The 13,576-nt window shown below is 40.1% G+C and overlaps 1 protein-coding gene across 3 annotated transcripts in view; it reads right to left on the reverse strand.

Moving 5' to 3' along the window:
• DGKB (diacylglycerol kinase beta) overlaps nucleotides 1-12,741 on the reverse strand; it is a 554,780-nt gene extending 542,039 nt beyond the window's left edge. Inside the window, exon 1 of one of the 3 annotated variants that reach the window (XM_080663708.1) lies at nucleotides 12,628-12,741. The gene's annotated coding sequence lies outside the window, so the exon portion shown is untranslated. Of the gene's footprint in view, nucleotides 1-12,125 lie in introns of all 3 variants that reach the window. The other 2 variants (XM_080663707.1, XM_080663710.1) reach the window with 2 other exon arrangements.
• Between the last annotated feature and the right edge of the window lie 835 nt (nucleotides 12,742-13,576).

The following is a 13,576-nucleotide window of genomic DNA, read 5'->3' on the forward strand; positions in this document are numbered from 1 at the left end:
TAATGTTCAAATTCTAGCAGATACATCTGGCTCATAACTTCTCCAAGCTTGTCCAAACCTTCAAACTTTCTCCACTTTATTCAAATTCTACAAAGAAAATTTAAATTCCAGAAATATCCTCAATTTAGCACTACAAAACCTACACAGCTATCTAGATTGCTCCTTTCTTCCTCCCTTCTCTTTCTTTAGAGAGGATGTTACTTCTGGTCAAAGTCAACCCATACCCCATATGTCTTTGATCCTATTCAGTTCCATGTTCTGAAATATCTGTTAAGTGTCTCTTTTCTGTATTTTTAATCACATCAACTACTTGGGTAATTTAAACATGTTAAAAAAAAAAAAAACTCGCATCTCAGAAAAGTAAAAGCTCCTTCAAACTTCTATCATTCTCCAGAAACAGCTGTATAGTCTTTTAAACCTTCATAGAGAAACTTTTTGAATGAGTCATTATTCTGTCTTCATTTCTTGAGCTCCTACTTACTCCTCGACACATTTTCATCTAGCTTTCACCCCAGTCACTACAGCAAAGCATTCTTAGCTCAGGTCACCAATGATCTCCTTGTGTTAAAATCCAATGGATATTTTTCATTCCTCATCTCAATCTCTCAGCATAATCCAGCAGTGATGGTTACCTTGTCTTTCTCATGTTTTTCCCTTTGGAATACCACACATTTCTGTTCTTGTTTTCCTTCTCTGAGACAATTTATTTTCATTCTTTACAATCCATATACTCCAATATGCTCTAAAATATTAGATTTCACCAAGATGTTTTCCTAAAATTATCTTTTCTCTCACTTTATATTCTTTTCCCAGGGATTTTTATCTACTTCAAATGAATCAAGTATTACCTGTACCACCAAGGTTTTATCCCTTTCCCAGTTTACTGCTCTCATCTTTTTATTCATGTAGCCATCTGTTTATTCAAGAGTTATGCTTGTATGAATGAAAGGAGTACTGACTTTTATAATAGGGTAAAAGAATAATGATCTCTACACATCTTTGTAAGTTAGTTTATTGTCTTTATTTTTTATATTCCTTTCCCTCAAGACCCAGCTCAAATTCTAAATTATCTGTAATTAATTTCTTAATCTCTTACTCTCCTACAGCATCCTATGATGTACCTACTTCTATTGCTGCATGTAGCCCATGATGTTACATTTCTATATCCATGTATTTCTTCCAAGCCCCTAATTTAGGACTAGAACATGTCAGTGCCACACGTTCTAGTCAAAATTTCCTTCCCAGAACCTACTACTCAGATGTACCATAGGTGCTCAAAAATTTTTAAATGAATAATTGAATGCTGATAGGCCACTAAATTGTATTGTAGGGTTTTCAAAGAAAAAGTACTAGTCGCTCCCAGGAGGACAGATTCTGTGATTAAATAAGATCAGGGAAGTTCAGGCTAAATCCCACTCCTGGAGATTCCAGCACACACTTACATCTGAGGAACTATAAGAAATCCTTAAAATAGAAAACTATTTAACTTTGTTTAATGTTTAGATAAGAAAAGGTTTCTTTCCCTTGTCTTTTTTTAACACCGATTATTAGCATTCCTCAAACAATGTTTCCATATGTCTTAACATAGTTTGGGTTCTAACTCATTAGGATCAGCAAAACAGATGTTAAAGAACCAGAGACCAAGCACATTCTCTCCATCCAGGATGTTCCCAGTGGTAGGTTATAGCTGCTAGTTCCTTCAACATGGCTTTCTTTAACACTTACTCAAGAAGAAATTTTGATCAATATAGAACTGCCATATTATTGATATATACATCAAACAATACCCTTATTGTTTCTTTTTTACTATTATTCTTTTTTACTAATTTCAAGAATTAAAGAACATTGCCTAACCATAAAGAATCACAATATTATCACAGCTACATTGTTCTCATTTTTTTTTTAAAGTGCTCTTAGAAAGCTCATATATTTACAAAAACACCAAATGCACCACCAAGCTGTTATGCAGGTGGCCTGAATGAAGCTCAAAAACCTCACCGCATCACTTTCACACTGTTTTACAGTAGAATTTGGAGTACATTCGAAACCAGGGACCCAAAACAGAACAATAGTCCTCCCCTGAATGGCTTTCGTGCTGTGCTTTCTTCCATGTGTGACAGCAAGGGAACCTCTATTTGGCAAACAGAAATTTCTGACACGTGGCGTGGCCAATAACATCATGGAGCAATAAAGCACCCATCCTGGTAATCAGAACTCTTATTAAGAACAACAGGATAGCAAAGTGACTCACCAGCCTGTGCGTTCTTTCCCGAGTCTAGTAATTTGGGGCAAGCGTGGGGAAGTTACAAGTTGTTTGTGTGCTGCCCAAAATGACAGGCAAGAGAAGTTACTAAGCAACATTAAGTACTTGCATCTTCCTAATCTTTAAAGCTGCCACAAGCTGAATAATCTTATAATATAAAGGTAAAGGAAAAAAAGAATGTGGGAGTCATGTTTTTGACTGAATGAAAATGCTTTGCTCCGTAATTCTAAAATTCTGATTCACTCTGAGTTCAACTGTCTTGATTTTAAGGATTAGTTCTCCTGTATAATCCTCTTCTCAGCATCAACACCAGAAACTTTAATAATGATAATAATAATAATAATGCATAACAGGAGGGTGGTAGGGTTTCACGGCGATTTCAGCTTTTTTCTTTCATCGCACTTATTATAACAAAATAAATCAGGTACTTGCCTTTTTTTTTTTTTTTTTGGAGTATTTGCTTCTGTATTTCTCTTTCACTGAAGTCCCTTCAGTACTGTGGGTATTTGTCTGTTATTTTACCCATCGATGTCTGAAGGATGGAATAGGATATGGGGTCATGGTGTTCACAATTCTGTTACTTAAGGTGATGGTGTTTAATAACTCTGTCTACTTATGTAAAGCTCAGACTCCCCAGAAGTAGCTGAGTGTTACTTACCATCTCTAAAATACTTGCTGTGAGAGGCAGGCAACCAGAATTCCCTAGCCCTAACTTCCTCTCATTAAGGACCCAGCAAAGGGATTCCTTGGTCAAAAGCCCAGAAAGAAACATTTCCTAACATTCTGTCTCAGCAAAACAAGTTGCTGAATCAAGTACAAATGCATCTTTTCAGCCTAAAGTTCTGTTTTCAGGTCAAGGACCCTGCAATGCTTTCCCACAGCACCTCTATTTCTCCCTCCTTTCCAGTTCAGCTATTTCAAAAGGAGTGGTTGATGTCATCATAGAGTTCCTCCCCTAAGAGGTCACATTTCCCCCGGGTGCTTAGGTACAAATAGCAGAGTAGTCAATAGAGATAAAAACAGAATATTATTTTGTGCTATTAAGTGGATAATAGCTGTGACTGTTTTAAAAGTGTCGGAGGAAGAGAATGAAAGAACTTTCATTATGGTTTTAGGAAAGGGGAAGAAAATGAATTTCTGAGGGTTCCTTGGGCTTCAGCAACTCTCTTGAGGGTGTTTACATGTGTTATCTAATTTATCTTCATTAAAAGTTATCATTTTTTATAGTTCAATAAAATCCTTTTGGGAAAAGTAAAGAAGACCCTATATAAGTAGGCTGTTTATTACAATATTTAATAGGTTTTATGAGACTCATAAATATTTATTAATTATAAAACTAAAATTAAAACTGCTTTTAGATTTAATTTAGAATATCTTCTTTGCTATTGATACTTTATTTTGTACTTGAGACAAAATCCCAAGTAAATAGAAAATAATAAATTGAAAATATTTTTAAAATATGTTTTTATTACACTCACAGAGAGGAAAGGAGAAAGAGAGAGAGAGAGAAAGAGAGACAGACAGAGAAAGAGGGAGAGAGAAACATCAATGTGAGAGTGAAACATGGGTGGGCTGCCTCCTGCACGCCCCCTACTGTGGGATCAAGCCCACAATTGGGGCATGTGCCCTGACCAGAAATTAAACCAGCCCCTTTTGGTGCATGGAACAATGCTCAACCAACTGAACCACACTGGCCAAGGCAAATTGTAAAGATTTTTGAGTATTCATGTGCTTTCTGCTCAAAGCCCCTTATATGCTATTAAATCGTGTAATTCTGCGAATTGGATATCATTTTCATTATCCCTGTTTTACAAAGAGAAATGTAAAGCATAAAATTTATTTGTTCAAGGTCATCCAAGTAGTAAATATGTAAGGTCAGGCAATTTGAATGCAAAAAATAAGTTTTAACCCCTATATTACAGAGCCTAAGAAGGGAATGATGAAATTCAAATGAGCATCTTTGCATATTGAGAAATTATACATGGAGTCAATATCTCCACACCTTAATCCACAATTCCATCATCATGAGTAATCAAACATCATATAAGCCAAGACCCTTTAAAAGAAAATAAATTCTATTTTAAAAGAAGGCCAAGCTACCTCATTCTGAAATTACTATGTTTAAGAAACTCCAAAGAGATTTTAAATAGTTATAACACTTCTAATCTCTTCTGTTATTCCATTGGTTTAAAATTGAATACTTGATTCTTATAGATTAGAAAGAGAATAGAGTTGATTGATCCAAGATGATACTTTTAATAAAAAACATTATATTTGGAAAGTCATATGTGATGTCCATTCAGTTAACATTGTTATAATAATTAAATATTAAATGAAAGAAATTTACACAATCATTAAAAAGTAAAATCCAAATTATCCCATAAATTGAAAATGCTTCTTTGGGGGAGGGGAAATAAGGATTGATTTTCCTACCACTCCCCATTTCTACCTTTTTCTTTAGTGGTATCAAGTTTCTAATGTCTGCTTACAGATATGACTCAGTATTTGTCAGCTACAACTGAATCAAAATCTTCTCAAGATTCTTCCTCAAAGGAAACAAGAGCTTAAAAAACAATTTTTAAAAAGCATCATTTTACAACTTCACTCTATTTTCCCATAAGAGAAAAACATCTTTTATGAACCACTTATTCTAATATTTGTTCCTCCCACCAAAGACACATTAGTACCAGAAATTAGTTATCATTAAAATTTTCAATAATGTGATCTAGAAATAAATATGCCAACTGTCATATTCCCAAATATTGTGCCCTATATTTTAAATATTCAATACTATCAAGCAGGGATGGGGAACATCCAGCCCACGGGCCGTATAGGGCCAGCGAAATCATTTGGTCTGGCCCTGTCAGGGCATTAGCAGTGAGTTAATTAAATGTTTGGGCAAATATAGCAGGCTAATTTTTAAGTTGATACTTGTGTAATTATATATGGCCTGTGAATGATGTTATAAATATCCAAATGGCCCTTGGCAGAAAAAAAAAAAAAAACATTCCCCACCCCTATTATAGAGGATGGTAAATGTCCTTTGAGTAATTTTATACTAATTATAAGTTCAACTAATTAAAATATACTATCTGCCTCAGACCTTGGAAATGCATTTAAAAGACCATTCTATAACATTTGGGGGCTAAAGACTGTGATAGTGGAACTACCTATCTCTTCAGGGAATTAAACTAGAGCTTTGAATTCAGTTTATAAAACAAGCGTTTGCTGTCCAGCCTGTGTGGCTCAGTGATTCAGTGTCCACGCATACACCAAGAGGTATGCCATTCAATTCCCAGTCAGGGCATATGCCTGGGTTGTGGGCTCAATCCCCAGTACAAGGCATATAGGAGGCAGCCAATTGATGTTTCTATCTCTCTCCCTCTCTCTTCTTCTCTCTCTAAAATCAATGAAAGCATATTTAAAAGAAATAAAAAGAAGTGTGTACTCATCTCCAATATTGTATTAGAAACTATGCTCAGCACTAATGTTTCAAAGATAAATCAAGTTTGGTTTCCTTCCCCAAATGTAGAAACCAGAGTATTCCATCCCTCTGTGGCATACACATAATAAAGGCCTACATAAGTTTCAGTGGAAGCACAGAGGACAGCTGGACCAGTGGTAGATCCCAAATAGGATCTGAGAAGGTCCTGAAGCTTAAGGGATAAAGACACATCAGGTAAAACACTAATGAAGTGAGGGCAGAGGAACTTGGGAGTCAAGAAAGAAATTAAAGAGACAGCTGTAAGTGGAGACAAAGGAGGTGAACAAACTGGAGTGACTCAGTAGCTGAGTGGGGATCTACGCACCAGGAGGCCCATGGGTTCAATTCCCGGTCAGGGCACATGCCTGGGCTTAGGGCTCAATCCCACAGCAGGGGGGATAAAGGAGGCAGGCGACCAATAAAATACTGGTTGACGTTTCCCTCTCATCCATGTTTCTCTCTCTCTCTCCCTCTATTTTCCTCTCTCTCTCTCTAAAAATCAATGAAACACATTTTTTAAAAAGGTGAACAAACAACATGAACTATAGAGGGCTATAACAAACCAGTGATAGTTAACAGTGAGTGGACTTTGAACCACTCAAAGCATGGGTTCTAGAGCCAGACTGTCTGATTCATACCCCAACTTTATCCTGACTCATTTCTAACTGTAAGTTATTTAACGCTGTTTACTCTTTTGTAAAATAGGAATGAGGATGATACGTGTATTTTCAAGATTAAATGTGCAAGATGCTTATACAAGCAATGAGTATGTACTAAGTACTTAATAAAAGTTCCTGTCATTATTTTTAAACAGCCAGAAGAGAGCTCTGGCCGGTGAGGCATAGTTGGTTGGGCATTGTCCTGTGCACCACAAGATTGCCAGTTCAATTCCAGGTCAGGGCACATGCCAGGGTTGCAGGCTCCATCCCCAGTAGGGGGTGTGCAGGAGGAAGGCAATAGATATTTTATTCTCACATCAATGTTTCTCTCTCTCCCTCTCCCTTCCTCTCTCTAAAAAAAAAAAAAAAAAAAATCAATAAAAATATTTTTAAAAAAGAAGAGAGATGAAGACCCATATTCAAAAATCATCTCTATTCCTAACCTTAACCTGTAGTGTCATAACAATGTGATTGTATTTTCAAATATATATATATACTAGAGGCACGGTGCACGAAATTCGTGCACGGGGGGGGGTGTGTCCCTCAGCCCAGCCTGCACCCTCTCCAATCTGGGACCCCTCAAGAAATGTCCGACTGCCCCTTTAGGCCCAATCCCGGGGATCAGGCCTAAACGGGCAGTCGAACATCCCTCTCACAATCCAGGACTGCTGGCTCCCAATTCTTTGCCTGCCTGCCTTCCTGATTGCCCCTAACTGCTTCTGCCTGCCAGCCTGATCACCCCCTAACCACTTCCCTCCCAGCCTGATTGATGACTAACTGCTCCCCTGCCAGCCTGATTGCCCTCAACTGCCCTCCCCTGCAGGTCTGGTCACCCCTAACTGCCCTCCCCTGCAGGCCTAGTTGCCCCAAACTTCCCACCTCTGCCAGCCTGGTCACCCTTAACTGCCCTCCCCTGCAGGCTTGATTGCCCCCAACTGCCCTCCCCTGCTGGCCTGATCACCCACAACTGCCCTCCCTTGAAGGCCTGGTCCCTCCCAACTGCCCTCCCCTGCTGGCCTGATCACCCACAACTGCCCTCCCTTGCAGGCCTGGTCCCTCACAACTGTCCTCCCCTGCTGGCCATCTTGTGGCAGCCATCTTGTGTCCACATGGGGGCAGCCATTTTGTGTGTTGGAGTGATGGTAAATTTGTATATTACTCTTTTATTAGATAGGGTAGAGGCCTGGTGCACGGGTGGGGGCCAGCTGGTTTGCCCTGAAGGGTGTCCCGGATCAGCGTGGGGGTTCCCTTGGGGTGTGGGGCGGCCTGGGCGAGGGGCCTGTGGTGGTTTGCAGGCCTGCCATGCCCCCTGGCGACCCAAGCAGAGGCCCTGGGATCTGGGATTTAATTATCTTCTATAATTGAAACTTTGTAGCCTTTTGCAGAGCCAAGCTTCCTGCTTGCTCCATGGCCGCAGCCATTTTTGTTGGGATTTATTTATCTGCTATAATTGAAACTTTGTAGCCTTAAGCGGAGGCCAAGGCAGGCCAGGGCTGCAGAAGCTTGGCTTCCTCCATTGCAGGGGCAACCCAAGCCTCCTGCTCTCTCCAGCTACATGGCTGCTGCCATTTTTGTTGGGATTTACTTATCTTCTATAATTAAAACTTTGTAGCCTTGAATGGAGGCCTGGGCCCACCAGGGTGTGTGGAAAGCTTGGCTTCCTCCATTACTGGGAAACCCAAGCCTCCTGCTAGCTCCGTGGCCGCAGCCATCTTGGTTGGGTTAATTTGCATACTCGCTCCTGATTGGCTGGTGGGCATGGCTTGTGGGTGTAGCAGAGTGATGGTTAATTTGCATATTACTCTTTTATTAGATAGAATAAATTATATATATATATATATATATATATATATATATATATATATATATATATATATATGGCAATAGTTCAGTATCATCAACTTCCTTATGGAGTGTGTATACATATATATATATGTGTGTGTGTGTGTGTGTGTGTGTGTGTGTGTGTGTGTGTGTGTGTATTCATACTCTGATTTGGGATGTAACAGCTTTTGTGCTTTTTGAACTGTACTGATTGGCATAATGCCAATACAAAACAACTGAGTCAAATGCATCTTGTTTCAAACTTACAATATAATATAGATTCTCTGTGAAAAAGTAAATCCTTCATTTCAAATTGTTGACTCAGATAATACTTTAAAAAGAATTGCAGCTGTTTAAATTTAGTATGCTGAGAAAGACCAATCTTAAATTGTTTGGCTTTACGCCCATTACTTTTTTTTTAAATTTTATTCCATGTTAGTGCCTGTCTTCTATGATATAAAGACAAGTGACAGTAATCATGTTATTGTCCTTAACACTTCAAATTTTACCTAAATGAACCATTTTGCTTTTATCCCCATCAGTTAAAGATGTCTTTTTTTTTTTAACTGGCAAATTTTCTAAAGTGATTATGCAAGAAACAGTGATATTTTCATGCACTGTTTTACCTCTTCAGTCATCATCTGGCCTTTCTCCCCTACTTTCCTTTGAATCATTATTTTTACTCTTTTAAAAAAATACGTAAAGATCATCTGAAGACAAGACCAATCTAATTTCCATAATCAGACCTTACAACTATTTAAAGAGATGTTTTGAGTCTATGCTACATCTGTGTCATTAAAAATCACACACAGCCCAAAGCGTTTGTTTTTAGGACTCCCACAGGACACAGAATCTAGGCAAGGTCTCAAACCAGCCTCCCACCATGTGATCCCTTTTTTCCTTTCATCCCTCTTGGTGTTTGGATCTTCCAGCTCCTCTTCTCCCATACTAACTCCCATCATCTTTCTCGGCAAAGATGTCCCAGCTTTATTTCCACAGTTCATGAAGCCAGAGCAAAGCACTAAAATTGGAATGGTTGAGTATGCCAAGTTTGGGGGTCAATTTAGGTTCTAATTTAGGTAGATCTAATCTTGGGTATCAATAGAGCAGTGAATTCTGCCCAGACAGGTATGATTTCTCAAGCACTCTCAACAATAAACTCCCTGAACAATAAACTCCCTGTACTTGATCTATAACAAAATGAGGTGGCAAAGTGTTAGCCTAGTTACACCTAGGGGCTAATCCCAGGCCACCATTTACTAGACATGTTGCTTTAGGCAGTTTGCTTATTCCCTTTGGGGTTGAGTTTATGAATGAGAGAGAAAGGCATCTTCCTCTTGCAGCTGTTATCCCATACAGGACAAGACATTCAAAGTATTTAACCCAGTACCAGCCAAGAGTGCACTCCCAATAACTGGGAACTATGCATGCATTTGGGTGGTAAATCATACAAGCAAATAACCCCAGGAGCTATCAAGGAGTTGAATCTACTTCATAGTTAATACCCAAGAGTGAGTAAGTGCACGGGATTCTCACTTGAGGTAAGATTTTGTGTTGGTGTTTTGCAAGAGAGAGAAAATGCCAGAGATGGGAAGGGGGCAATTGGAAGTGGCTTCTTTAAAATTTTGCCTGCAGCTTACTCCAGGCAAGTGCTCCTCGGCTAAGAGGTATTACTTTTAAAAGGATACTGCAAAGTAGCATGCATACATAAGTGCAGTTCTGTTTCTGAAGTCAGCCAGGAGGAGAAGCATTTAGGTAGGATATACTTACAATGTCATTTCAAGTGTCTATCTCAGCATCATCGTCATTATTAGTAGGCAGAATTAGATTGAGGGACCAGAAATTATCTCATTCTGGCTTGTCTGGCTACAAGTACATATTCCTTCTTTCAGTAGTGTGCAAGGAAAACCAGGAATCATAAAATACTTGTCCAATTCAGACACTACCCAGCAAACCTTACCAGTGGTTTAAACCTTAAAATAATTGTTTCATTTCAAAAATGGGTTTGAAAATCTTCTCAGACATGACATGAGGTTTGCCTACCATTAAAAGAACCAAAATATGAAGCAAAGTTAGTCCCAAAACTCAAACCCCACCTACCTAAGTCTCTATCTTAAAGAAGTTCTGATAAATTCCTATTCAAACCAAATTCCTGTCAATTCCAATCATGCTCTCAACATGATTTTTCTTCTCTTTAGCTAAATACTCAAGGTGCAGGTAGTGATCTGTTCTAGGGTATCAGGGGGAACTGCCTGCAACTCGCTCCAGCTATATTCTTTGAGTTTTTATATAGATATTTACTTTTTTTTATTGCTGTCTAAAAGTTTTAGCTGTCCTCATACATGCACTATCATAACAAATATATCCCCTAAAATACGTTTTACTCAGTGACTTACAAATGCACATGTAGAGTTTTTGCACTGAGAAATTATGTGTTTATGTGGGATGAATTGCCTCTAACAAATTGGATATTTCAACAATGGCGGAAATGTTATATCTGGAGATACCCGACATGAGTAGGCAAAGTAATGCATTACATTCAGGATATATTATTTTTATTAAAATAATGAAAATTAAGTAGGTTAGAAAAAAGGGTAACACAATTTAAAACAAAAATAATAGGAGAAGAGTGATCCTTAGTTTCCTCTTTTCTATTGACGGAGAACTTCAGAAGTACATACTTTGCTTTCACAATAGTTATTTCCTAAGTTTTGATACCCCTTTATCCTACAGAATTTTTGGCAGCATGTTTAAGTAACCAGCTTAAAACTCTGGGTACTAGTTTGGATAACCTGTTTTCCTTTTTTCCTTAATCTTTCTTGGAGAAGACTATAATAATACAGTAATTTCCTCAATGATCCTACAACTCAAATAGTTTTCCATAATATAGCCTTTCTGCTTGAGGAATTCTTTTAATTTTTCTTCATTATTAAAATCTGGTCGGTGTAAAAGAGGACTGATTAGACACTCCAAGTTTTTTAAAATCATTATTTATGGTTTTCCTGATAGAAAAGACCCTTAGTGCTTTGCTGGCATTCACATTTGCTTTACAATGGGGCTGGCCCTGGCTGACCTATTTTTACCTTCTTTTAGAAGAGTTGGTTATCTGCAGCTTGGGCAACCAGTTGAAGTTGTTTTTTAAAAGTTTTTAAAGCCTTCGTTTCTTTTTTTTTTTTTTTTTTTCCCAGTGGACACAATGCTGCTTAGTTCTAAGAATAAAGTCGTCGGTTAAAACCACCACTTCGAAGTCACAAGGAAGGGACCATTTAGCAAGGAGAGGAAATTATTGTAGTAATGAGAAATCAGGGGAGCCCTGCACGGTCCACCCACCAAAGAGTAACTGCATGTTTATCATATCATCAGTGTCGCCTAGGCTGTTGCCTAGCAGTTATCTAGAGACCTACTTCACGTTTCATTTTGATTCAATAAAGTAAATCTAAGACTTTCGGTCTTTGTTGGATGGCTTCTTTATTTTACAGAGGAGGAATCAGTCGGCAAGGAAACTTCTAACAATTAACAACGTAGCCATTTGAGAGCCAAGGCCGGCCAGCCTCTTGGCGAATTTCCTCTGGAAAGGCAACTTCCACCCACTAGTAACTTTCACGAGACCGCTCCTGCCAGGCAATCCACAGCGCAATGCCAGCTTAGTGGCCTCAAATCACCATGGACAGGGGGCTTTGCACAGCTCGCCAACCAGCGCCGCTCTGCCCATCACGGAGTCTCCGATGGCAGCACAACCAGGGCGAGAGTCCGGCAGGCAAACCCACGTACCATCTCCTGGGGAACCCAAGCCCTGCTCTTCTAACTTTCCTGGCCATTTCTTCTCGGCTTCCCTTCCCCCGCACCGCCTACCCAGAAGCCACTCAAACTGCTAACCATGTCGAGTTGAACTTACTGCAGCGTGATGCAGGCGAAGGCTGGGCGCATCGCAAAAACTGCTTCTCCGGAGAGGCGCTGGGACCAGCCAGCTCCCGGGCTCCTTCCCACGGACACGCTCGGCTCCGCACGAGCTCCCTCGCCGCTCCGCGTCCCCAGAGGAGTGGCGCTTCAAGAACTCTGCTCGCAGCATCTCCTCCTCCCTCCCGCCCCCTCCCAGATCACACGGCCCATGCTAACTAGTGTCGGAGAAGATGGAAATCCGCTTCCAGTCAACAACAGCCCAGGCTGCCGGCTGCTGCCAGCCCCCGAATATTTGCAACTCGGAAGCAGCGGAGCCTGAAAGTCATCTTTGACATCCCCCCCGCACCCCCGCCTCCTTCCGCACCGCTCACTCCTCCCACTTCCCTGCTCCCGCGGCCACCTCCAGTCTCCCACTCGAGCTAGTTCCGCGGAGGATTCCGGTATTATCCGTACCAAAAAGCATCACAAGGAAACTGCATTTGCCAGAGATGAAATACCTGTTGTCCGTGACTAATGCCGTTCTCGCGTCGCTTTGAGTCCTTGATTTACATCGAGACGCTCTGATATTGGAAATCTGGGGAGTGAGTGCGTGTGTGTGTGTGTGTGTGTGTGTGTGTGTGTCGAGGAGGAGGCAATCTGCGCGGCTGTCACAGCCCTGCCTAGCTCTGGCTGCCGTTGCTACCATCGCCAGTGCATGCAGCTCAGAGAATAATGAGACAGGGAGACAGTGCTTTCCAGCTATTGAACTGCCAGACCCCTTAGGAGACAAGGCAGGAGCCGATGCAGGTATGAGTGGCTATTGTTGGGACATTAAGCTTCATTCAGAGCAATTACTGCCATTCAGGATATATTTCCGCTCGGACGGGAAACCTGATACCTGTCTCCTCTCTCTTACTAACTATAGTCCTTGATGGCTCATTGTTCATCAATCACCTGCTTCACCCACTTCTAGAGGCTGTATAATAGCTGCACACTCTGTTTCTACATTCGAACTTGGTAACCTGAGAGCAGGTGATGAGAGGATCTATGAGAAGCAAAAGGAAAGAAAGGGGGACAGCACTGATTAAAAGGGACATTGTACGTATGTGTAACCCAGGGTATAGATACAATGATCATTTTGAGTCCTGTGTGTAAAATAATGCATTGGGTTAATAAAATTAGAAAGGTAAATAAGTATGCCTATTTTATAGAACGTGTACAAAACTAGATAGTTATGAAAAAGTGCATTTACCAGCTTAAATGTAGGGTATCTTCAGATTATATATATATATCCCCTTTGGTGGCTCTCAGCTTCCCACATAACACCACTGTGATTTCAGTGCCATCGCCTTTCTGTCAACTATAAATTCTAGTGAAAACTACTGGTCACTGTTGTCTATGACTCGCTTTCTCTCGGTATTGGTTGCTCATTCTCTGCCCTGATTTATCTCCAGTACATTCTCACAT

The sequence above is a fragment of the Plecotus auritus genome (genome assembly GCF_963455305.1).
Source record: "Plecotus auritus genome assembly, chromosome: 4".
NCBI classification, from domain to species: domain Eukaryota; kingdom Metazoa; phylum Chordata; class Mammalia; order Chiroptera; family Vespertilionidae; genus Plecotus; species Plecotus auritus.